Genomic DNA, 25,593 nt, shown 5'->3' with positions numbered 1-25,593 from the left:
GAGAATGTTGAGATAAGAATTGAAAATCTTTCAACAGATTATACCTGGCATAAAAGAGGGTAGGAAGATAGGAATGCGATAAATTTGCAGATAAAGGGATTTCAGAGCATTTATAATATGCGTTTCGTCGTTACTAAAGAAAACATTGTCGGGGAGGTCAATAAAAACAGCAGGAACCTAAACCATTCTAATAACTTTGCCATATCATGTTTTGACAAATGGTAGAGAAAAGCGGGGAGTTTTTCTCAAGATACGAAGGGCAATGCATTCTTTTTTTAATTCAGAGTTAAAGAAGTGCCATAATATACCACGTTTTGAATAAATGACGCTTTGAAAGGTGACAGGCGAAGTAAAGAAAATAAACTTGCATTGCCTGTTAAAGTACGATTATAAACAATGAACAATGAACTTCAACGTGTTTTTTTTTTTCAAAATATTATCAACCCTACATTGTCATCGGTAAGAAGAGAAAGCGGCTAATGTCATGCCATAAAGCAGGACACTGTACGCAAGAGCACGCATAACGGTCGCTTCAATATTGGTGGGCGCTACCGATCTACTATCAAAGAGTAACCATGTGGTTTTTCGTTGTCTGCCACATGTGTAAGCATAATGATCAGTTCAAGACATGTCAATATTAGGCACATTCACATATTTTACAGAATTAACATACTGAATGGAAGTACACTTATAGGAAACGCTATCACGGGCATGAAGAAATAGGGGCGCCATGCTCACTATTGCTTTTAATGAATCTTTTAAGTAAATTAGTTTAGTTTTTTTATAAATCACTGTAAACTATCATAAGCGAACCATGAAGCAGCCTCATGAACACCATCTTGTAGTAGTCACATTGCTTTATTATAACAGACGTGCTTGGTCAAAAGATCAGTGTCGTCTGCGTACCGAAATACGCGGCATTTTGAAACAACCGTAATAAAATCACTTATCAATAAATAATTAAAAGAGAAGATAAAATATATCCCTGTGGTACAACAGCTTTCAAGGCAAGCCTGTTGCTGAATGTCAGCCGATTGTCTATTTGAACTACCTGGAAGCGGTCAGAAATATAACTTTTAAGAAAGTCGTAGAACAGACCTCTGAAGCCAAGAAAGTATATTTTTCAGGCAGGATAGAGTGCTTTACGGTGTCGAATGCGTTAGAAATATCCAAAATTAAAGCACATGCAAACCTAATATGTTCTAAAGCATCATGCAGTTCATTGGAAAATTCTTCAAGCAGATCAATGGCACCTCTACCTTCGACAAAACCAAACTGGAGATTTGAAATGAGCGAATGTTTTTCTAGAAACGTAGTCATGTCTTACAATCAGAATTTCTCAACTGTTTGGGATAAAATATGCGAAACATATATAGGTCAATAACTGTCAACACTATCCTGAGATCCACCTTTTTGAAAGGGCTTTACAATTGCTCTTCTTAAATCTCGTGATAGAAAAGTTGTTTCTAAGAATCTATTAGGCATGAACAGCAAGATCTCTGATAATGTGTCCTAATTTCGCTGCAGCAAAGATGCAGATATACCATTATTACCTGCTGGTTTGTGCTGTTTGAAACCATGCAGAAACTATTCAAACGAGTTCGTCTTTTCTTAAAGTTGGGAGGAAGACAGTGGCAGGTATTGATTTATTTAAATCAGAGTGGCGTGCCGGCACTGATAATACCCAACCAGACACTTTTGCAAAGTGGCGATTACATGTATCAGCTGTATGTTCAGGATCACCAGTAAACGCATCAGTAGGTTTAGCGATGCTGCTTCCTTTAGCACGAAAATGGTTTATCAGTGGCCACACCCACGCCGGATTTGTGGAAGATAATTGAAGCTGGTAGTGAAAATATCGTCGTTTTGCCAATCGGGTGAGGGCAATCACTTCATTCTTTGCGATTCTGTAGTTGATACCAAGTTCTGCGTTACCTGGGGAGCATTTAAACCGTTTTCAAAGCAAATCTCTCTAAGAAATCGCTTCAAAAATATCTGGGGACAGCCAGCTGTGACTACGTCTCTACTTAGCCGTTCTAATATTTTTTTATTTATTTATTTATTTATTTATTTATTTATTTATTTATTTATTTATTTATTTATTTAACAATACTGCCAATCTCATCACAGATCATAGCAGGGAGGGCATATGAAAGCGAATATTTGTTTACACAAAGTCATAATGATGGAAAACACAAGAAAAAGCCGGAATTACAAAATGACATACAAATCATATATTATACATCGCCATTATAAGAACACCCAGTCAAATAATTTTAGTAATAGCAACTACACCAACTAGGCTATTGTTAAAAACAAGTGCGAAAAGATAATGCATGACTTTGTAATATAGAGTAGGGACAGCAAGTAGGCATTTTTATTGAACAACTTAAAAGAATTTTATGAACAATTTACTAATCAAAAAACATGTCACTTGAAATAAACGATCATAAAAAACACAAAAATTTGTATTAGTAACATGACACTGACTCGTCATTTATTGGGTTTATTGATGATGTTATGTGATTATTGCGATTTGCGAGGCAAGCAATTCGCTTTCAATCACAGCTGTAAACAAGTTTATGGATGATTCAGTGGTTAAGGTGGGTTTCAGTTAGTTACGATCTTTAATGGTTAGAGGAAAAAAATGAGTATTCAAAGCAATTAGTGTAAAAGAGTATTCTGAAGAGTATGGGAATGATTATGACGGGTTAGTTTGCCGTGAAATAATATGCGTACAAGAGTATTGGAGACTACGTATTTTCTTGTAAAACCTATTATATAGACACCAGGAGTTCCAGCAGCAGTAAAAGAAGACAAATGAAACTATTTATTAATGACTCCAGTTGGGAATAATAATACTACTAATAATAATAATAGTAATAATAATAATAATAATAATAATAATAATAATAATAATAATAATAATAATAATAATAATAATAATATAGATTATTCAACGTGTCCAGGAATAACTATAAGATTTTTGCGCAGGCGCACGCAAAAATAAAATTATAAACTATACAATACAGTCTACAAAAAAAATTAGGAGAGCGGACGTGCACAGACAAAAAGAAATTGGTGCGAAATGTGAAGAATAACAGACAAGACGAGAAACTTGGGATCGCAGTGAGAAATGGAGGGGAATATACACGACTATGTGGAAGACTTCCTCAAAAATCAATAGAGGAACAGTCTGAACATTGTGAAAAAATATCTCTTAACAGTTCAAAGCTGAGATAAAAACAAGTTGACAGTAGTCTGTGAAAAACATCAAGGTCATGAAAGGTTATATTATATAGACTGTAGATTCTGTGAGCAGTATAGTGCTGAAAGAAGTTGACAGGTACATCAAATGGTCGATTATTTTTGGTTAACTTACGCGGAATTCGAAAAATTTGCATAACTGAGAAGTAAATGTCAGATTATCATACCGTGAACTAGTTTGTAAAGAAATAGGAAGCGAGGCACTGTTGGAACGAGATTCAGAGGCTTTCTATAAAAAAACATATTTGTAAATGCTTATGAAATTTTCGTGGACTCACTCAATCGCGTGACTGCGAGATTTATCGGATAATAATAATGAAGCGAAGAGGAACAAATGCTACAGTGGGTCATCATCTCCAGTGACATGGCAGGCCTGTCTGTACCGCGCAACTCTCGAGGGCGCTGCTCGTTCACTTGCTAGATCCGTTTATTAGAGTCGTTGGTGAAGCTACCAGCTGATCTCTACGCCAGAATTCAATACATTTTGAACAGAAACAACAGCAATACAATATTCATAAGATAATAATGCGCTTTTTATTATTCATGTAATTGCTTTCATTATTATTAATAATAATAATGCCACGTTTCATTTCCCAATTTTTGTTATCGTCCCACAACACTACACAATTCTCGGCGCAAACCACGCCTGCAGTTTTCGAGAAGCTTCCGGACTGTAATAGATCATTTCGATAAGATCACGCCTACTCTGCGAATTTTGCAGATTATTCTGGAAGCTACGCCACCGCCAGCGATAACGCTAGAACATTCGACGGCAAGAGTATAAATGCCGACGCGCTTCGCCGCCTGTGAGTAGTTGATCGATGCCCGACGCTCCGTTCGCCGCTATCAGTCTGAGACTGCTACTGTAATCGGACTTTCCGTTTGCTGGGCACAGGTTCGCCCAAATAAACAGTTAAATTCCAACGCGAAGTCTCCTGTCTTCGGCCACGTCACCACCCCGTGACAATATTGACATACGTGCCTTTTGTACTGGGTTACCGGCTTTAAACCATGAGGTCATTATGATAATCACATGTTCATAGCGGGTGAATGAGTGAATAAACTTTTATTGTACCCCAGCAAAACGTGTGAATAAATCGTGAGAATAGCCAGGTGCACGTTTTAATAATTTGTTCTGACACCCGATATATAGCAATGTGCGCTTGTGCCACGCATTATCACTGCAATATTTCTTATTGTATTGCGAAGCCACGGACGGGTGTGTTTCGAAACAGAGGAAGTTATTTTCACTAAGTTCAGAAGCGGACGTGCACAATGTTGTAGAACACTTGCTTACTACGCAAATGATCTGGGTTCAATCTTTCCTTGAACTTTGAATGTTTTTATATTTTATTGCATATTTCTCGAATAATCGGTCACGCACAAGATGATTTTTGCTCACCACCAAAGACGCGAACACGAGAATTTCTGCGGAACGAGCTCTTTAACACTATCTCGACAATAGGTCTTACAAGATACCTTTTAAGAAACATTACCGCGTAAAAATCTTACCACGCTGTTCTTGAGCAAGGTGCGCCAAGAAACAATTACACTAGTAAAAGCATGGAAACCCAACGAGCGATATATCAACAGACTTGCTTATGTGCGTTCTTCGTTATGAATAAAAGTGGCCGAAATAGCTGGGTCTTGAACCACGACCTGATATGCCGATATGCAGACCACATCGAAATTTCCGGAGCCCTTCACTACGGCGTCTCTCAAAATCATATGGTGCTTTTAGGATGTTAAGCCCCACATATCAATCAATGTGGGGACCGCTAAGGCATTAAAACAAAGGTCTCGAGGTGTGTTTTACGGTTGTGCACATCCAATTATCATCCCAGGTTTTACGCCCCAAAACTACATGATTATGAGGAATGCCGTCGTGTGGTGTTCCATAAATTTCTGTCATCTGGTGCTCTTTACCATGACATCGCACAGTATATATACGCGCTTCCACTATTCTGCCTCCATCGTCATATGGCCTCGGCGGCCCGGGTCGAACACGCGGCTTTCGGGTCGGTACCTGAGGACTGTAACCACTATATCACAGCAGCGGATGGTCGCATATTCGGTAGCAGCGTACGATTGCCCATTACGGTCGTAATGAAACGAAAATAATTGGTTTCATTACTTTTCTATGGACAATTAGTGCAAAGGGGAAGATGACTTGTATAACATGTCGGCACATACTGAAATACACTATTTCGGATGGCTTTTTGTTATGTGCTCAAGAAACATAAAGAGCGCTATTTAAATTAATGCGTGTTATTTAAAATGCTCATGTTTGGAAGATAATGAAGCAATTCCGCTTCTTTAATTATTACGGCCTTTCCTTCTGCTTTTTTTTTTTGAACTCTCAAAAAGATTGTCACTGGCAGAGAATATAACGCGGCAAGTTGGCTTCACGCTCTAGCAGAAAAAAACAAATCACTTGCTTTGTGACGCACAAAAATATTAGTAACCTGAGGCTTGTTTCTTAATATTGTCAAAGAGTCATTGCCATTGAATAGGCTAATATTTCCTTGAAATTAGCTTTTGCAGATTACAAAAACAGCAGTGACAAAAGAACGTGCTAACTTTCTTCGAGGAACCTGTTCCGCTGACTATGCAACCAGACGAAATATATTGACACCGAATACAAGAAGGGCAGCGTTCAATTTCAAAATAGGAGTTTTTCAAGCGCAGCTAAGTGACCCTTGCCCACGAATTCCTTTAAAAAAAAAACACTTTATTCACAATCGAGCAACCAACCGACCGCTCGTCGTACGACTTGCGCTTTTCAGTCAGTGATCATGGTTCGCTCTTACTCGCGATAGTCGACATAGAACTGCTTTTTTTGAAATGCTTGGCCACTTTGTCGGCCGCGCGGCATACGTTATCGCGCCAGTTCTGAAAGTTCAAGGTCTGTACACCACGTGGTGTGAAAACCGGCGAACTAAAAGCGATGTCTTGAATTCCTGGGTACACAAGTCTAATTTGCCCAAGACATGCATTATATACTGCTGGGATAATGGGAAATCAGTAAACTTGGAAAGCTTTGATAGCTAAAATAACGGGACTTTTTCTTCGTCCCTCTTTCAAAGCATAGTCCTCTTTCCGCAAGAACACCACACTCTGACCCCTTTCTTAAGAATAGGAAAAATACGCTTGTAGCATGGGAGCGGTGAAATACAATCGGCTCGGAATATTTTTTGCAATAACACCCGCAAAAGTGAGAGAAAGTTTATTATACAAAGTACAGTAGACACAAGTAAATAAAGCAAAAAAGACAAAAAAAGAAAACTTGCATCAAAGTCGGTAGAATTTTGCAAAATTAAATGTTTGCCCCAAATCGCCTATCTGAATCAGCCCCTGTGGAAGCGATCAAGTTCGAATACTCACAAATCGGCCTCCACGCTTGAATAATCAGTGGCACAGCACACATATCCGTATCAAACAAGGCACCTAATATCCCGAGTGCCGCACCCCTCTTCCTTGATTCACAGAGCCAATATAAATTCCAGGTAGGCCCATAAATGTCTCTAGTGTAATCACTGCAAGCGGCATCACCCCTCCATCAGTGGCCAAAACAAACGCAGGAAGGCTGTCACGGAACATTCAGCAAGAACGACGCTGCAGCAGCTGTACAACAGCGCGAATGCAGTTGCAAATACACCTTGCACACACTATAAACGGACGCGGGCAGCAGCACAACAGTGCGTGCTACACGGTTCTCTTGTGGAAGCGACACAAAGCTGGCGACACATGGCTTGAAGCATCCACCATATTAGCCGTTTTCTTTTCGTCACCTTGCGATTTGATTGATATGTGGGGTTTAACGTCCCAAAACCACTATATGATTATGAGAGACGCACGTCACCTTGCGACCACTTAAGACACAAAAAAAAAACTTCACCGTCCCAAAAAAAAAAAACATCTCACGCCTCAAGCCGGGTGCTGGGTTCACCGGCTCAGACGAGTTCCCAACGAGCTCCGGACAGCCACTGTTGTCCTTGGCCGCAGGTGCGTGCAATTTCGTTACGAGTGGCATCGTGAGTGACCACCTCCTTCTATTATTTCCTCCTCTCCGCGCAAGTGAACCGGGAGCGGAAGAGAAGGGCCGAACTCATGGGTAGAGTGATACTCTCCTCTCCTCTTCTCCTCCTATGGAATACCAACCGAACGTGTCGTGAGTGAGTGGTAATGCCTCTCCCCTCTTTTCTCCTTCTGCATGAGCTGGGTGCACAAAAGGCACTCTTCCGCTGATGAGCGATGGCTTTCCGGGGTAGCATGTTCATTGTTTAGCTATCTTGGGTCAGCAATGTGCTCAAGTGTAGAAAATTTTGAACAATGGTGATATCACAACCTAGAATACTGAAGGTAATATTCCTAAGCATTATGGTTCCGTGTTCAAGCCGAATGAATGAAGCATACATATATAAATTAAATGAGACACATTTATAATCACTAAACAGCAGGCTCACCACCACTGAAAATGACCATGGCAACAGGAGACCGCTCCACTACGCTCCATCGTAATGAGAAGAAATGACGTCAACTTCCTCCGAAGATTCACGTAGGACCTACTGAGAAACACTCACTCTGAATTTCACCTCAACCACCGGAAACATGGAGTCAAGGAGCTACAGCGCGCCTATGGCCAAGAAGTAGGAATTCATTGTGTAGGCGACGACGCCTACACCATCAAACATTGCTATAACCTTGCTGTCGTGGGCAGTCAGAGCTAGATTGCTTTTACGAGCAATACTCGTGGAGTTTTGGTTTTCATGTTGCTTTCTTTACAGCTTGTCTGATTATTCACGCTGATTTTTGCATCAGGACCCAGTGAAGCTTACTGCCTATTTAGCTATAGTAAGACCTACAATAGAACTTGCAAGTATCGAAAGGGACCCTTATCAGAAAGGAATAATCAATAAAGTTGAGTGAGGTGCTGACCCGCAGGTCGTGGGATCGCATTCCGGCTGCGGAGGCTGCATTTTCGATGGAGGCGAAAATTCTGTAGGCCCGTGTGCTCAGATTTGGGTGCACGCTGTGGAACCTCAGGTGGTCAAAATTTCTGGAGCCCTCCACTATCGTGTCTTTTACAATCATGTGGTGGTTTTGGGATGCTGAACCCCGCCACCGCCTCCATCGGAAATGCAGCCGCCGCAGCCGGGATTCGATCCCGCGACCTGCGGGTCAGCAGCCGAGTACGTTAGCCACTACACCACCACGGCGGGGCAATATTACGGAGCATAGAGTAAGGGGAATACATAGGAAAGAATGATAGTGGGTGATACTTCTGCCACAATACAAAGCAACTACAAAGCAAAGCAACTACAGAGCAACTGATAACTAATAACTAATAAGAATACAAAGCAAGTAATAACATTGGAACTAATAACAGTGGTTGCACAAATGACAAAGAGGAGCTTCAAGTAACAACAAGATTTTCCCAGCCGCAAAAAAGCACAAAGAACAAAAACAGAATTCAAGGAGGTTATACATTGCTATTGAGATAGATGTATCATTAGTTGCTCGCGAAAATTTTTATGATTAGTTAAATTGACAATGACGTCGGGTAGGTCATTCCAGAGTGCTATGGCACGAGGCAAAGCCGATGAATTGAATGATTTTGTTTTTTATTTGTGGGGTTTACCGTCCCAAAACCACCATATGATTATGAGAGACGCTGATTTTGTTTTTCCAAAAAATGCGCGATGCTTCGCTGATTGTGAAGTCGTTTAGACATGCGCAATGGTGCCGTTAGTGGGAAGGGTGGTGGCCTGGACGCGTGAATATATTTATGAAGCAAAGACAGGAGGGCAACTGTGCGCCGTATGTCTAGATGCTGTAATAAAAGGTCATGTTTTATTTGTGTGACGCTTTAGGGGCGACTGTAAATACGTGAAATGAACCGTGCCACCCTGTTTTGCACAGCTTCTAGCTGGTTAATGAGATAGGCTTGAAAGGGGGACCATATGGGTGATGAAAATTCCAGCTGTGGGCGAACAAAGCTTAAGTAAGCTTGTTTGCGAACGTTATTTGGCGCGTTTCGAAGGTTTCGACGTAAGTATCCCAGTGTTCTTGATGCGTTTGCAGATATGTAGGTTACATGTGCCGCCCAAGTAAGATTAGAAGTGAAATGAATGCCGAGGTACTTATACGAAGACGATCGTGACACGTTAGAATTATTTATGGAGTAATCAAATTCAACAGTTAATTTTTTTCGACTAAAGAATATTACATTACATTACAAATCCCCATATCTCGTGTTAACACATACGTATACTCTTATTTTTCTAGAACCATAACAGACTGTACGGAATCGTGAAACTAAAAAAATGAATTCAAAACTACAGAATATTTTCTAAGTAAATCTTTGAGAATGCTAGCTCTTTCTTTTTTAACTTCATTGAATGTACCAAATCAAACAAATTTTGTGTGGTATGCAGAACTTAGTATTGTGATGCTTAATGTTCTGCAGTGAATGATGTACGAATAATGTAGAGAGAGAGAGAGCGATAAAGATGCAAGGAAGTGCAGGGAGGTTAACCAGACGTACATCCGGTGTGCTACCCTGCACTTGGGAAGGGATGAAGGGGAGAAAAGAGGTTGCAGAGAGATAAGAAGGTACACACAATCACGAGCACACTCGGGGGAGCACACACAGTCTACAGGCGCTCGCTCAGGTTTGTTGACTTTAAGTAAAGTAGGAATGCTTTAGTCGCTTTCTGCGCAACTGAGGCAGATGCCCAAGGTCCTAGAATCTTCTGCACACAAAATGGTCTGAAGTCAAGTCGATTCAAAACCATCCGGAGCTGGCATCGCTGTGTGTCGTAGCAAGCGCAGCTGCACAGGACGTGTTCAATGGTCTCTTCAGCTCCGCAGTAGTCGCATGTAGGAGTGTCTGCCATACCAATGCAAAAAGGGTACACCTTTGTGAATCCAACACTCAACCAAAGGCGGCATAACAGTGTCACATCGAAGCGGGAATGTTGTGATGGTAGCTGTATCTTGAACGAAGGATCCAGTTCATATAATAGACATCTTTGGAAGCTGGTAGACGTCCAGAACGTGCGTGTAAGATCTCAAGCCAGCAGGTAAAGATGCCTTGCTGCATCATTCCTTGATAGAGGAATCGTGACCACACGGGTTCCTTCATGGGCTGAGCGGGCTGCATTATCTGCTAATTGATTTCCGGTAATACCGATATGTCCAGGCAGCCATTGATATATAATATTATGCCCTCGTGCTAGAGCTTCATGATGGCAATGTCTTATTTCATGTACCAATTGTTCACGATTCCTCCTACGCATGGCAGACTGCAAACTCTGAAGCGCTGCCTTCGAATCACAGGGGTTTCTTTGTGCAAACAGATGAGGGTAAAACTGCTGAACATTACACCTACTGCGGAGTACCTCAGGGAGGTGTTTCAAGCCCTACATTGTTCAATGTGGCCCTCATTGGTCTGGTGAAGGTTCTGCCAAAATCGGTGCGCCTATCCATATACGCTGATGATATTTGCCTCGGGAGTGCTGCAGTTACTCGCCCTCAGGTGTGTGCACGAATACAGCGGGAAGCAACCCTCACAACAGCCTACCTTCAGAAACAAGACCTAACTATATGAACTGTGAAGTGCGCGTTGATGGCGTTCACACGCAAACCAATGACGCCATACCCTGCTTTCATCAATGGGCAGAGTGTCAAATATGCACGGCGCATCGTTTTCTGGGCATAATAATCGGCAGAAGTTTGTCGTGGAGCCCGCATTGTGCGTACTTGAAGAAGAGACTGCTATCTATTGTGCATATAATGAAATTCATCTGCGGGAAAGCATGGGGAACTTCTGTGGCCCCCATGCTACAGCTGTACAGGGCCCTATTTCTGGGTCTATTGCGCTACAACTTGCCGGTACTGACTAACACTTGTAAATTCAATACTCATTCATTGGAGAGTTTGCAGGGTCAGGCGCTGCGTATCTGCCAAGGACTGCCCCGATGCACTTCTACTTATGCCCTAATCGTGCTTGCCAAAGACCATCTGGTTAGGACATATTTTTTATTTTCATTTACTCATACTGTTGGCCTGTCGGCCGTTACAAGGTGGGTCAAAGTGGGACATTTGCATAGTCAACATCGCGGGATTTGAGAAGAGAAAAAATAAGAATCCATATTACATAAGAGAAAAAAAAACACAAGCGTACATAAAAAAGAAACCATACTACATAAGAAACCGTACATAAGATACCACACACAAGAAAACATAAGCGTACATAAGCGAAATAGTTCCTGTATACATGAGCAAATTATACGACATCATAAATGCACAGTTAACAAGCGATGTTAGAAAATATAACCGACCATTACCGTACAAGAACACACAGCAGTACATGCGGAATAATCTGTACATATACCGATCAAACAATACAAAGCTAACAACACAACGCAACAACTGAACTCGGACAACCACTAAATAGATAGCATGCGTAAAGGCGTGCGTCTTTAATGACCTACTAGGTTATTTTCAAACTGTTCTGCACTATTACTTTCTCGTGCTTGTAGTGGCAATTGATTCCATTTTTTAATGGTTCTTGGAAAGAAAGAAAACGCACAACTGTTAATGTGCATCTGAGGTATTTCGAAAGTACCATCTTTGATTCTTCGCAATGCTCTACCTTGTGGTGCTATCAAGTACTGACTGCTATTGATGGTGAATTTGTTTTTAGAGAGAAGGTAAAAAAACTTTAGTCTTGCTATGCGCCTGCGTTCAGCAAGCGTGAGCAAATTTAGCAAACCGAGCATTTCGGTGACGGAATCCGTATGAGAGTATCGCGCAAGAATAAACCTTGCTGCTCGTCGTTGAACTCTTTCCAGTCTCTGAATTAACCCTGACTGATGAGGGTCCCAGATTATACTGGCATACTCTAGCGTGGGCCGAACGTAGGTCAAATAAGCTGTTAGTTTTACTGACTGTGAGGCTAATTGCAGTTTCCGTCTCAAGAACCAGAGCTTCTTTTCCACAGTTTCGCATATTTTGCCAACATGGTAAGACCAGCTTAAATTCGTGGATATATTTACGCCTAAGTATTTCAGCACGTCAACCGTGGAAAGCACCAAGGAATTCACTGTGTAATTAAAGTAGAAGATGTTATTTGCTTTATTTGTTACAAGCAATAAAACAGTTTTATTCTCATTTATTTTCATTTTCCATTTGTCGCACCATTCTTCTACTGTCCTAAGAGCGTCACTGAGTAACTCCTGATCAACCGGGCTACCGATTTCTTTGTACAATAGACAATCATCAGCGAAAAGTCGGACAGTGATTCTTTCGTCAATTTCAGAGGCGATATCATTAATATAGACTAGGAATAGCACTGGGCCTAACACAGACCCCTGGGGAACACCTGACGCCACGTTCAACGGTTTTGATTTAATGTGTTATACTTCTACGTACTGCGTTCTGCCCCGAAGGTACGCGGTTATTCATTTTACTATTTGTTCGTTTATTCCCATAACTGCCTGTTTCAGAAGCATTCTACATGTAGCACTCTGTCGGATGCTTTCGACGGATCAAGACAGATGGCATCTATCTGTTTCTTTTTGTATAACGTCATGGGAAAGTCATTAATTGTTTCAAGAAGCTGTGTTGCTGGGGAAAGGCGCTGTCAGAAGCCATGTTGTTTGGGAAAAAATTTGTTGTCATTTTCAATATACGTGTCAATTGACTTGGCTACAATGTGTTCTAGGAGCTTGCAGCAAACACAGGTCAGCGATATTGGACGATAGTTTTCAATTAATTGCTTATCACCAGACTTTTGCACAGGTATAACCTTTGCCGTAAGCCAATCATCAGGGATTCGGCAATCTGCTAGTGATGTGTCAAATATAATCTTTAAGTAATGAGCAACCCATTCCGCATACCTGTGCAGAAATGCATTCGGTATTTCATCAGGGCCTGCTGACTTTTTTACGTCAATATTCAGTAGTTGGACCACAATTCTCTCATAAGAGACTTCAACATCTGGCATTTTTTCCGAGCGAAGCAATGGAGAGGGAGCGGATTCGACACCGGATTGTGACGGAGTAGAAAACACCGACTGACAGAATTCGTTGTAACAAGAAGCGATTACTGCAGGATCAGTAACCACTGTGTTATCCGCTACAATGCTAAGTGACACGTTATCTTTTTTCGACATGTGACGGCAAAGTTTATCAGGAGACTTTGTCATGAACTCTGTCAGTGTTTCTTTGTAATATCTATTTTTGGCTTCTGTAATCATGGAACGCAGTTGTGCAGACAATTCAGTTATTTTTGCGTGGTCTTTTGTTACTTTGCGTCTCTGGCGGCGTATTCTACGCTTCAGTTCGATTATTTCTCTGCTTATCCAAGGGTTCCGCTTAACTTTCCTTCTTTTCCGAAATGGTACGAAATTTTTGATACAATAGGGATTTGGAGCCGGCACGCTGGCGGACATGCAGCTGATTTCCCTGTTGTTCACGCAGGTTTTCGCAAGTTTTGGATTTGCCTTCTGGCTCGCTGCGATTGTCGGCAGCGCAGATCTACACTCTGGCCAAAACCAAGCTTCAGCGGTGCTGTCATCTTCAGCGAGTATCGCATCCCACGCCTTGTCGGACCACGCCACGAATTCCGAGCCCGCTATCTTCGATGACGAGCTCGGTGCGTGGCGGAACTTCAGTGATTGCCATCGACGAATCACCTACGGACATTGGCGCCCATGTGACCAAAATGAACCCTATATAGACGAGCAACGCTTCTGCCTCGTGGGATTTGGAGCCGGCACGCTGGCGGACATGCAGCTGATTTCCCTGTTGTTCACGCAGGTTTGTTTACATTATCCCATTCGGGCTTCTCGGCTATTGTGTGCGTTGCCGGCTCCTCCCACTTTGGCATTTGCTGATGCTCATTGTCGTAAAAGAGCGCGAGCGCCTCGAAGAACGTCTTTTCTGTTTGCTAAAAGGGTGTTTTATTTGTTACTACTGTTGTTGCTTTCCGGCGATGTGGAACTTAACCCGGGCCCTGTTGAAATGGATATCTTGCAAAGCCTGCAAAAAGGGCAGACTGAAATCCTAAATAAGCTAGATTTTATTGAATCCCGGATCGCGAAGCATGAGGGAATGATAGCGGACATAAAGGACAGCCTTGGAGCAACTAAGAAGCAAGTCGAAGACTTAGGCAAAATAGTTACAGAGCATAAGGATGACATTTCGATTCTGCAGAAATAGTTGAGGAATTTGTAGGCTAAGAACGTTGACCTGGAAAACAGAAGTCGTAGACAAAACCTTTTGTTTTATGGAGTAGATGACAATAAAAAAGAAACATGGGACGAATCCCAGGAATTGATAAAAAAAAATCGTTGGCGACAAGCTTGGAATCGAAGTGGCATCGTTAGAAAGGGCACATCGCATTGGTGTATACCGAGAACAAAAAAAAGCGACCTATCATCGCAAATTTCGTTTCGTACAAAGAAAGGCAAGAAATTTTGTCCAACGCAAAAAAATTGAAGGGGTCAAGTTTCAGCATTGGTCAGGATTTTACGCCAGCTACTCGGGAAGTGCGGAAGCGGTTATGGGAATACGGTAAAACCCACGAAAGTGAGAGCACAAAAGTAAGACTGAACTTTGAGAGGCTTTCCCTTGATAAAAAAACGTACGTATGGGATGACGAGAAGAAGGAAGTCGTTCCATTGCGGAAAAAATGACGCGCACCTGGAAAAAAACACGCCCGACACAGCTTCATTGCTGTTTTAATAAATTGTAGAAGCATAACGAAAAAGACGGACGAGTTGGCGGGGCTTATCGAGTCTGTTAAAGCTGACGTAGTTATCGAAACGGAATCGTGGCTGCACCGTGATATCAGCGACTGTGAAGTATTTCCAAGTGACTTTGTCGGGTACCGCAAAGATAGACCAAGCCATGGGGGCGGTGTATTCTTACTTGTGCGAAGTTCTTTGAAATCTGCTGCCCTCGACATTCAGTGTGATAGTGAATCTGTTTGGTGCACGATTACCTTAGACGATAATTCTTCATTCGCTGTAGGTGCATTTTATCGACCTCCAAACTCGGACTACAAAACACTTCAGTCGTTAAATGAGATTATCTCGGAAGTTTCAAACTGAACATTCCTTCTTGCTGGTGATTTTAATTTGCCAGACTTAGAATGGCATGATGGAATATGCGTACGAGGCACTGGGTGCCGCGCAAACATAGAAATGAAAAATATAATTGACAACTACGGCCTTACCCAGTTTGTTACTTGCCCAACTAAAAATAATAACCTTCTTGACCTTGTGTTCTCAAATTCACCCAGTTTGGTGAATAATGTCAATGTTATTCCAGGAATCAGCGACCACATGGCTGTTGTTACAGAAATCAAAAAAGAATGTAAAAACACCTCGAATAGTGCGGCAAGAAAGGTTTTTTTGTTCAGTAGGGGTGACTACACAAGAATAGTCGAAAAGCTAGAAGATTATTTGCCCGTGTTTGAATGCCTAGCTGAACACTACAGTATGAATGATTTATGGCTTAGCTTTAAGGACAAGTTGTTAGCACTCGTAGATAAGTATATACCTGCGAAACAAGCCGGAAAGCTTCGTAAACGCAAGAAGCCATGGATGACGTCCGGTATTTTGAGATTAATCCGGAAAAGGCGACGGGTTTTTGGTAAATTAAAGAAATCTGAAAGCAGTGACCACGTGAAAGAATTACAAGCATTAACGGAGCAGTATAAATTATGTGTGGAAAGCGCAAAAACGAAATATTTCGAAGGGCTCAGCAATAAAATGAAAACTAATTCAAAGTGTTTCTGGCATTATATGAAAGAGTGTGGGTCTGATCATGTTGGAGTGGCTGAACTAAACTTTAATAATATGGTTGTAGTTGATGAGGAAGCAAAAGCTACCTGTTTAAACAAATATTTCCAGTCTGTGTTCTTGCCCAAGCTTGACGTTCCTTCAAAACCACACCCAACCACGATTCCGCCGATGCCACCGGTAGAACTGAGTGTCCGTGGCATATGTTCTCTTCTGGAAAACCAAGATGAATCCAAAGCAGTTGGTCCTGATGGCATCTCTCCTCGTATTCTAAAGCGATGTGCACTGCCAATTTCCCTTTACCTTTATATAATTTATTCAAAATCCCTTTCAACGGGAACTCTACCCGAAGATTGGAAAATGTCTCATGTTGTTCCGGTTCATAAGGGTGGCTCAAAAAAAGATGTAACAAATTACCGACCCATTTCATTGACGTCAGTGGCATGCAAAATTTTCGAGCACATTTTATCCAAGCACATATTGACCCATCTTACTGCTAATAATCTATTAATAAATGAGCAGCACGGTTTTCGTGCTGCTCATTTGTGCAGCGTTTTGTGCAGCCTATTGCGCAGCGTTTTTACATACGCGTTCAAGGTTTTGTTTGTGTTGTTCAACTCGGTTATCAATTTGCCTTGGTCCTTGACAACCTCTACCACTTTCTCAACTTGTTTTAGTCTTTCGCCCAACGCAGCTAAATCAGTTCTGATGGCCTGTTCCCTTCAAGAAGTTCTTTCAAGAGTGCTGGCGTGTTAGGACCTAAATTCGTTTCGATGTCACCAGATAGCAACATACACAAAGAAGCGAATGACAAACAAAGTACTTTCGTGGTTTTGGGACGTTAAACCCCACATATCAACAAAGTACTTTCGGGCACGGCAGCACTACAATGAAGCGATTATCGTTCTTGTAACCGTAGTGCGAATAGAAACCAACCTGTTCAAGGAACAGAAGACGAGGTACAGGTGACATGCCTTCTGCGGTGCCACCGTGCCCACTGATGGAGGCTGGTGAGCCCGCTGCCTTCATAGGACTAGATGACGTTCCTGTCATCCTTCCGTAGGATCTGCCGGCGGTGCCGTCGCTGACAGGCACTTCCCAGTCAAGGATGGTCCTATCAGGATCCAGTCCGGCGATACACGTGTTGGATACGTTATGGCGGGATGCGCACATCAACAGAACCTGTTCAAGGAACAGAAGATGAGTTACAGGTGACATGGCTTCTGCGGTGCCACCGTGCCCACTATATAGAGTTGTGGATTGCCTCAGAGCGCACATTCGACATGCTAGCCGTGTCCCCGACCACCACTTGGCCCTTCTACCCTCCGGAAGACCACGTGCTACGTTTTCAGACGTCATAGCCAAGCACCTAAACAGCATTCCATCAGGATATACGCCAGCTACGAGAATGGCACGTCCTTTGTGGTGCCTCGACCAGCCGCAAGTACGTCTAGAAATTCCGGGTATCAAAAAAAAAAACAATCACTCCAGAGTAGCATTGAAGCAAGCAACGCTGCTATTATTAGAGTTGTACTTGGACCGAACGCAGATATGCACTGATGGGTCTGTCTCATCCAGCAGCTCACCAGGTGCCGCTGTAATTCCAGCTGCAGCAACGACAATCAAAATTAAATTTTCGCATATGACTACATCTATGGCATCAGAGCTTGCTGCTACAAGGGCTGCTTTACAATATCTCGTTCAAGAGCGTCCAGGAAAATGGGACGGATAATTTAGGTGGTGGAGCAAAATAATGTGATGAAAATTTTTTGTATTTTTTTCGCCTATTTGTTGTTTCTTTATGCTTGGCATGATTGTTATTATGTCAGATTTCGTTCACTGTTTATATGTAATGACACATTGTGGTTTTTATGTATAGGACATGCCTTCTTTATGTATAGGACGTGTCTTGCTATTTCATGTAAACAATGATTATATTTATGCCCACCCCTGTAATGGCCAAATCGAACAACTGATCCTGAAAATAAATAAATAAATAAATAATTAAGTCAAACATTTTTTACAAAATTTTAAATTTTTACTGATGCGTTGAAATGTTCGGGTTGACAATGAATTCGCTTGCGAATATTGTGTACCTTTTAAAAAAGCTTGCTCGATGCGATGGTGGTTTTTTTTACATAGCAATATTGTTTCCGGTAAATTACAATACACTGCAGTTTGTATAAATATGAAACGTGATGCATTAATTTCTCAAATATCCTACAGGAAGGTAATGCATTGCTTAAAAACACCTGTTTAGCTGATTTATTATGATTTTAGGTACCAATAATTAGTACTTTGATTTGTATGATTTTTATTATTATTATGATTTATCATGGTTTTTAGGTAATATGATTTTTATATGGTCTGAATGAACACGATTCATTTGTAAATGGGGCGTGAATGTTTTTCCGCAAGAGCTGCCAACATATGAACGTATTTGCAATAGCCGTGCCGCAGCCTATTTGACCCTAAAAACAGTTAACAAAAGCACTCCCGAATAAGAGAAGAAACACCCGACCTTCGCTAAAAGAATGCTCAAATTGAAAAGGAAACCACTGTTGCGCTATGGCAAGGCCGGAAAAGGAGCCTTGTGACAGTTTAATGCCAGCCGCTAGGAGCGTTAGCAGTCATGTGGGCCGTATGTATCAATGAGCATGTCCGCTCTTCACAGGTATTATGTTACTCTATAGGCAGGCTGCAAGCCGGAGGCGCAATACAGCGGACGCCACTGTCGCAAGCGAAAGAAAAAAAAAGAAACGCGCCGAAGAGGCGGCGGTGAGGAAAGAGCAGATGGTGGTACTCTTACCAATTATAGGGTTTTATGTAACGTTCAGTGTGTGGCGATGTGGTAAGTGGCCGATTCCGCCGACTTGCATGCGCGCTAGGTGAACCGCATGCAGCGCCTTGGCGCCCGTGTTTTTTGTTGCCGCGAGCCAAAAACTCGGCTTCAGGTGACAGTCTCTTACAGAGATGCACGAGACAGAAAAAATACCAGGTGTTATTGCAGCATCCAGTGGCGACTTTGTGTGAACGTCAACCGAAAGCTGAGTATCGTTGAATTATAGCGGCACTGAAGCGTTTATAGGTTTTCATCCTTGTTACAGTGTCTAGAATAGCGAAGTGTGATTAACGCACCGCCTAGCGCGTAATGCCTTGAGAGGACCCCGCCAGGTGGCACTGGCACACGTTTGCACGCAAGTATTACGGCTTGGTGGCACTAGCCACCGCCCGATCTAGAGGGTACAGCCATACCAATCCATCAGTCCATCTATCCACGTTCCGTTCGGATTGTCACGGTGGATGGTTGTGTTTATGAGCGCTCCTGATCGACTACGCAGATAAGTGTTTTTGCATGTTTTGAGCTTGTCTTTATAATTATAAGGCAGCAGTTGAAATCTTTGTAGTACTTATCTTATTGTACGGCTTTTTCGGGGGTCAGTCGCCAGGTATTTATTAGTTTGTGCGTGCGTGTGGCTTTGATTTTTTGTTTGTTTTTTTTTGTTGTTTTTTCTTTTGCCATCCCGTGGGGGAGGTGCACCACATTGAAAACGCAAATTTTTGTAGTAGAGCTTAGACTTTCTCTTTTTCGTAGGGCAGGGCTCGAGTTTTGTAATTATCGAGTGAGACAAGTCATAGGGAAAATTGGTGTCAGAAAGACATGGTTAAAAAGACTGTAAAGCGTTCAGGATGCGGGGTGAGTTTGAAAGTAGACTCAAATGTAGAGGCGGATGAAGAAGAGGCTGCCGCGAAGTGTAGGCAATGTCAGGTCGAGGGAAGAAATGGAGAAAATCATGGTTGCCCAGAGTGAACTGCTGATGAGAATCACCGAGCTCGAGACTGCGTTGGTGACAGTGCAAGGGAAAACGAGGGCAGTGTGAGAAACGCTGAAGTCCGCCGAGGAAGCACTAGCCAATGTGAACATAGGAGCGGCCCTACGGAAAGAACAGTAGGGAACCGGAACCAGAACGGCCGAGAAGAAAGATCAAGTTTGGAAAAAACAGGTTCGGCTGGTTCAACTGTCACAAGGCCCAGCTTCAGCAATGTAGTGGAGGGGCTGGGAAGTGACAAAGCAGCGGGTGTTACAGGTGCAAGTAACCCTCAGGTGCAGGACGCTTCAGAGGAAAAGTCACAGTATGTGATAATCGCCGGGCACTCGAATATAAATCGATGTACAGAAGTCATCAAAGAGATGGTAAGAGCTGACAAGAGGGTTGCAGTAGGGGTGTTCGAAGGACGCAAACTGGAAGCAGTCATGAGGCAAGCGAGTGCAAAACTCAAAACTACAGCTGATAGACGAAACCTCGTGATAGTTTCAGACGGTTTAAACGATGTCATAAATGAAAATACAGCAGGACTAGCAACCACACTGGCAAAAGGCATCGATGACATGCGCGCCACTTCTCCTCAGGTACAGGTAGTGATATGCACAATACCGGAGGTACCGGTGCGTGATAGCAACCTGCAAAGGTGGTTGTAAAGGTAAACCAAGAGATATGGCGGATGAGTTGAGAGAAAGGCTTTGAGGTGGTGGAAATAAACAGAGAGGTGCATAGGTGGGGTGGTTTTCTACGAGATTAATTCACTTCGATGGGCGGCTAGGTCATGAGGTGGGTTGGCGACTTCCAGGACGCGAAGTAGCTTTCTCGGTGGGCAAGTGGGCACTTCGGGGTGTAGGATAGCTAGTAACGAGGAAAACAACCAGGGAGACTCTTTGGCAGGTGGTATGGACAGATACAATTCCAAAGTGGCACCAGTACCTAAGATAGGTAGAGTCCGGGGCAGAAATGGACGTAGCCACGAGCACCAAGCCAATTCAGACATGGGGTATATTACTATGAAGGTTGGTAGGAACAGGCTGAAGTGTGAGGAGATAGAAGAACAGCTAAAGGAGGAGAGGCCGATGGTATACGGTTTTGTAGAAACACATCTCAGGTACATGGAACAACCTCATAACAACCCGTACTGCGCGTGGTAATATTGTAATAGAACAGAAGGCAGCAGAAAGAGGGGCGGTATTGGGGCATTCATTCATAAAAGTACAGACTGGCAAAGGGTCAAGCAAGAGTGCAAGGAACATTTAACTAAAAGGAAAAGTGGCAGGGCAAATGACACTCCTTGGTATCGTGTACTTGTGGACGGGAGCAAAGGCCAGAGAGGAAAACCAGGCAATGGTAGAGTGTATATCAAAGGACATTCAGGAGTTAAGAGGACAGTGCGAGGTAATTATACTAGGATATATTATTGCGCCCTTAGAAGATACAGATGGGTATACCGACCCGACAGGAAAAATAATTATGGATATGTGTGAAAGGCTTGATTTGATTATTTGCAACAGTACTGAGAAGTGTGAAAGGCAAATACCATGGCAAGAAGGAAGGCTGCAGTCGACGATAGGATACGCACTGATGTCACATACGATGTATGATGAGCTCAGGAGAATGCACATAGATGAAGGTAGTTCTAGAAGTCTGCGTTGTGTTCAAAAACGTATCAACCTAAGTGTTAGAATATCAGTGAAAGTGGGGAGGAGACAAGATGAGCAACTACAGGAAAATTTTTATTCAGAAATGCAAATGGAAATAGTTACTAAACAAAGCAAAAAAGTAATCACTGCGGATAATAAAACAGTGTGGACATCCACGAATCTAATTACACTTTTTGAGCTAGTGCTTGCTAGGGCACGTGACAAGTCACCCCGGAAAAAAAGACACAAACCCCAAAGTTGGTGGATCGAGGAAGTTAAGAGAGCCATAGCAAAACGTCAGGAAACCTCTGAGAACACATATATGCTAAGCATCGGAGTGAACCGGCAGATGATGTTGAAAGAAAATGGAAAAACTTTCTAAGCTGTAAAAGGGATACATTGCTTTAGATCAATGAAAAGATTACAAGAAAGAGAGCTCAGTGGCTCGCAGAAATACATGAAGAAGATAGAAAGGCAGCTGCGAAATTTTGGAACCATCTAAACTCCCTAAGAAATGAGACGAGCCTAGAGCAGAGGTTTATGACTACAGCTCGAGGTGATAGGCTCGAAGGAGACAAAGCTATATTATATATAAGAACAAGGGTGACAAAACAAATTCAACAAAAAGTGCTTTATGCACCACAATAGTCAAGGATGAATCAAGTGGCGCAATGGCTTCATTATCACAACGAGTGTATTAAAGGGCTGAGAAGAGGGTTCCTAGTAGTACATCAACAGGCCTTGATGGCATTCCAATTATGCTGATAAAGACATTAGATCCGAAGTGTAAGCAGGCTTTGAGGGAGGCAGTGAGCAAAAGAATAATCGATGGTAAACTCCCCGATGGATGGAAACTTAGCAGCATGAGCTTGATTTATAAAGGAAAGGGGGACAAAGCCGACATAAGCAACTACCCTCCTATAACAGTGACATCAGTGGTCTACAGGCTGGCGATGCAGATTATAAAGACTGTAGGCATTGATAGAGGATGAAGGGGTGTTGGGGAACTGCACAATGGATTTCGGAAACTCAGGAGCTTGGAAGACAATCTGTTCTCACTGACGCAGTGCATCAAATAGCAGAAAAGTAACACAGGCCTCTTTGGCTAGCATGTTTGGATATCAAGGGAGCGTACGATAGCGTGGTTCAAGAGGACTTGTGGAGAATACTGGACACAATAGGTGTAGCAGAAGGAGTCACAAATTTTTAAAGGATACCTGCAAAGGTAACAAGGTAGTTATAAAGTGGGAAAAACAGGTATCCAAGCCTGCAGAGGTAAAACGGGGGCTTAGGCAGGCGTATCCTCTGTCACCCTTATTCTTCATGATGAACCTACAAGGATTAGAGGCCAAATTAGAGGGAAGGGGACTAGGCTTCAACCTCGTTTTCGTCAAACAAGGAAAACTGATTGAACAGGCACTATCAGCATTGATGTACGCAGATGATAAGTGCTAGTGGCCGACAACAAGAAAGATTTGCAGAGATTGATGAACATCTACGATAATGAGGGAGATAGGTTAGATTTCAGATTCAGTAAGGAAAAATCAGCATTCAAGATTTTTAATAATAATGAAGGTAGTGAGATTAGAATACAGGTGGTCATGCTGGAGATAACAGATAAATACAAATATTTGGGCGTATGAATAAGCAATGGGGCCCAGTATCCAAGGGAACACGAAATGTACGTGACGACTAAAGGTAACAGGAATGCAGCGGTGATGAAAAACAGGGCACTGTGGAATTACAATAGGAATGTTGTTGTGAGGGGAATATAAAAGGGGTCATGGTTCCTGGTCTGACGTTCGGCAATGCGGTCTTGAGCATGAGATCAGAGGTTTAAGCAAGATCAGAAATTAAGCAACGTGGAAAAGGAAGACTTCCTTTAGGAGCTCACCGATATGCACCGAATCAGGGAGTACAAGATGATATGGGATGGACAACATTTGAGGGCAGGGAAGCTAGCAGCAAGAGAAAATTTGAGAAGCGATTGAGAGAAATGGGGGAGGTGCGTTGGGCTAGAAATGTATTCAGCTACTTGTACATGAAGAATGTCGATACAAGATGGAATGAGCGAACCAAAAAATTGATGGGATAATACTTAGAAAACAGCAGCGGTCAAACCAAAAAGAAGAAGGAAGAAAGATTAAGCGGAAAGACAGGGAGGTTAGCCAGTTCTAAGACCAGCTGGATACCCTGTGCTGGGAAAAGGGGGGAGGGGAATGAAAGATGTTAAAAAAGAAACCAAAAAGAATTATCGGTTAAGAAGAAGGTGAAGGAAGCTGACACCGATATGTGGAAAATCGTCATGTGCAAGAAGTCCACACTAGAGATCTATCAAACTTTTAAGCCGCGAAATGTCAAGCAAGCGATCTATGATAATACTCGTTGTAGTTCTCTAGTGTTTGAGGCCGGGACGGTAGTATTGCTAACCAAGACATATCGGGCCAAATACGAAGGGGTAGACACGGTATACAGTGTGTGTGGAGAGTAAGAGAAAACTGCCGAACACTTGATAGTGTTCTGTAAAAGGCTTCACTCTATAGTTCAGAATGATGGCGCAGGATTTTTCAAAGCACTCGGGTTTAGGGACAGGGAGGGCGAAATAGGCTTTAAGCGGGTAGAATTAACAAAAAGGAGGTTATCTCATTGGTGGCTAAAATCAAGGCACGAGTGAAAATTAAACCCTACACTGCAAAGTACGAGTCCTCAACCTCACTACTTAAAGGGAATAAATAAATCTAGTTTTTGGATCACTAAGTATGACGGCTTGGTGGCGTGAGCTACCACTCGATCTAAAGGATACAGCCATATTAATCCATCCATTCATTCACGTCACCTAAGGCAGCATGCGCTGCGTAGAAACGGGAATCAACCACGTGCACGGGCAATGTGAAACATTTAAAATATATTTTTCTTGTTCGTGCATGGCTTCAAATGGCGACCGATAAAATATGGTAATTAGGTTCGTGAATAACAGGTTGCCTGCGCGGGTGCGCCACTAAACTGAAGTATCGACAGGGTGCCGAAAGTGAGTGCGTTACGTAACTGAAACATTTTATCGATATGAAGTGGTAGAAGAGTGGAACGATGAACTCCATTGTGAGCCATGGCTTGCAATACCTTTCACGGCTAACCATCATTTCCTCAAGCACTAATCTGTAAATAAAGCTCCATCATTCCTAACGTCAAACTCAGAGACGAAAATGATGAGCGACGTCTGAATAAAAACCGTTTATTTTCTGCACCCAGGTCATACAACTTGTTTCCGAGTTGTGACTCACTATCTGTTTACAACAGTGCATTATTCATCATTGGTCGCGCGCCCTTATTTATCTCCAAGTAAAAAAGTTTTGTAGTTCACAGTCACCCAACAGAACATTGGGCTGCAAGCCTGAGTGACGCACCTAGGCTTCAGGTACTTCATCTATTCACGTGAAAACGCTCGCTCTTTATGGACTGCCTTATGCAAAAACACAAATGGGTAAGCACAGAATACTTGGTCACTTGGTTGGTAAGTCTCAAACCATGTTGTGCGCAGCCCAGTGTGACATGTTTTTTTTTTTTTCAGTTAGAAAACAAGCTTTTTGAAGCTGCTTCTGTGATGCTTGTTGTGGCTCTAAACCACTTTAAAAAGTGATTTAAAGGGCGTCTACAAATGCGACGAGCTTCTGCGAAAGGCCTGCGGAGAGCCGTCTGCACAAAGGGGAAATGGGGCGGGCGCTCCCCCCCCCTCCTAGTCACCTGGGAGAAGGGCACTAAATCTGCTCTATACATTGACTTAGCGGCAGGGCACTCCTTTAGAGTTCTAAAAGGGGAGCGCAAATCTGCCTCATACACTGATTTATTAGACGAGGCGACCTGCGACGAACGTTCACCCTCCCCCCCCCCCCTGAATGACAAGCACACCTATGGGCCTACCCCTTTGAATGCGGTTATTTTCACCATTCACAGTGTGCTCGAAGTGCCGGGAGATGTACATCTCGTCGATGTGCAGCTCTCACACAGCCGAGTTTGTGTGTGTGTGTGTGTGTGTGTGTGTGTGCGT

At 42.7% G+C, this 25,593-nt stretch overlaps 1 long non-coding RNA gene across 1 annotated transcript; it reads left to right on the top strand.

Moving 5' to 3' along the window:
- Positions 1 to 13,552: 13,552 nt before the first annotated feature.
- Positions 13,553 to 18,387, top strand: LOC119169100 (uncharacterized). The gene is made up of 2 exons (XR_012893646.1): positions 13,553 to 13,674; positions 13,755 to 18,387. It is a non-coding gene; the product is annotated as an uncharacterized LOC119169100 (long non-coding RNA).
- The last annotated feature ends 7,206 nt before the right edge of the window (positions 18,388 to 25,593 follow it).

Source organism: Rhipicephalus microplus, chromosome 2 (assembly GCF_043290135.1).
Source record: "Rhipicephalus microplus isolate Deutch F79 chromosome 2, USDA_Rmic, whole genome shotgun sequence".
In the NCBI taxonomy this organism is placed as follows: Eukaryota; Metazoa; Arthropoda; class Arachnida; order Ixodida; family Ixodidae; genus Rhipicephalus; species Rhipicephalus microplus.
The sequence above is the reverse complement of the archived record's forward strand: the minus strand, read 5'-3'. Positions and strand labels throughout refer to the sequence as shown.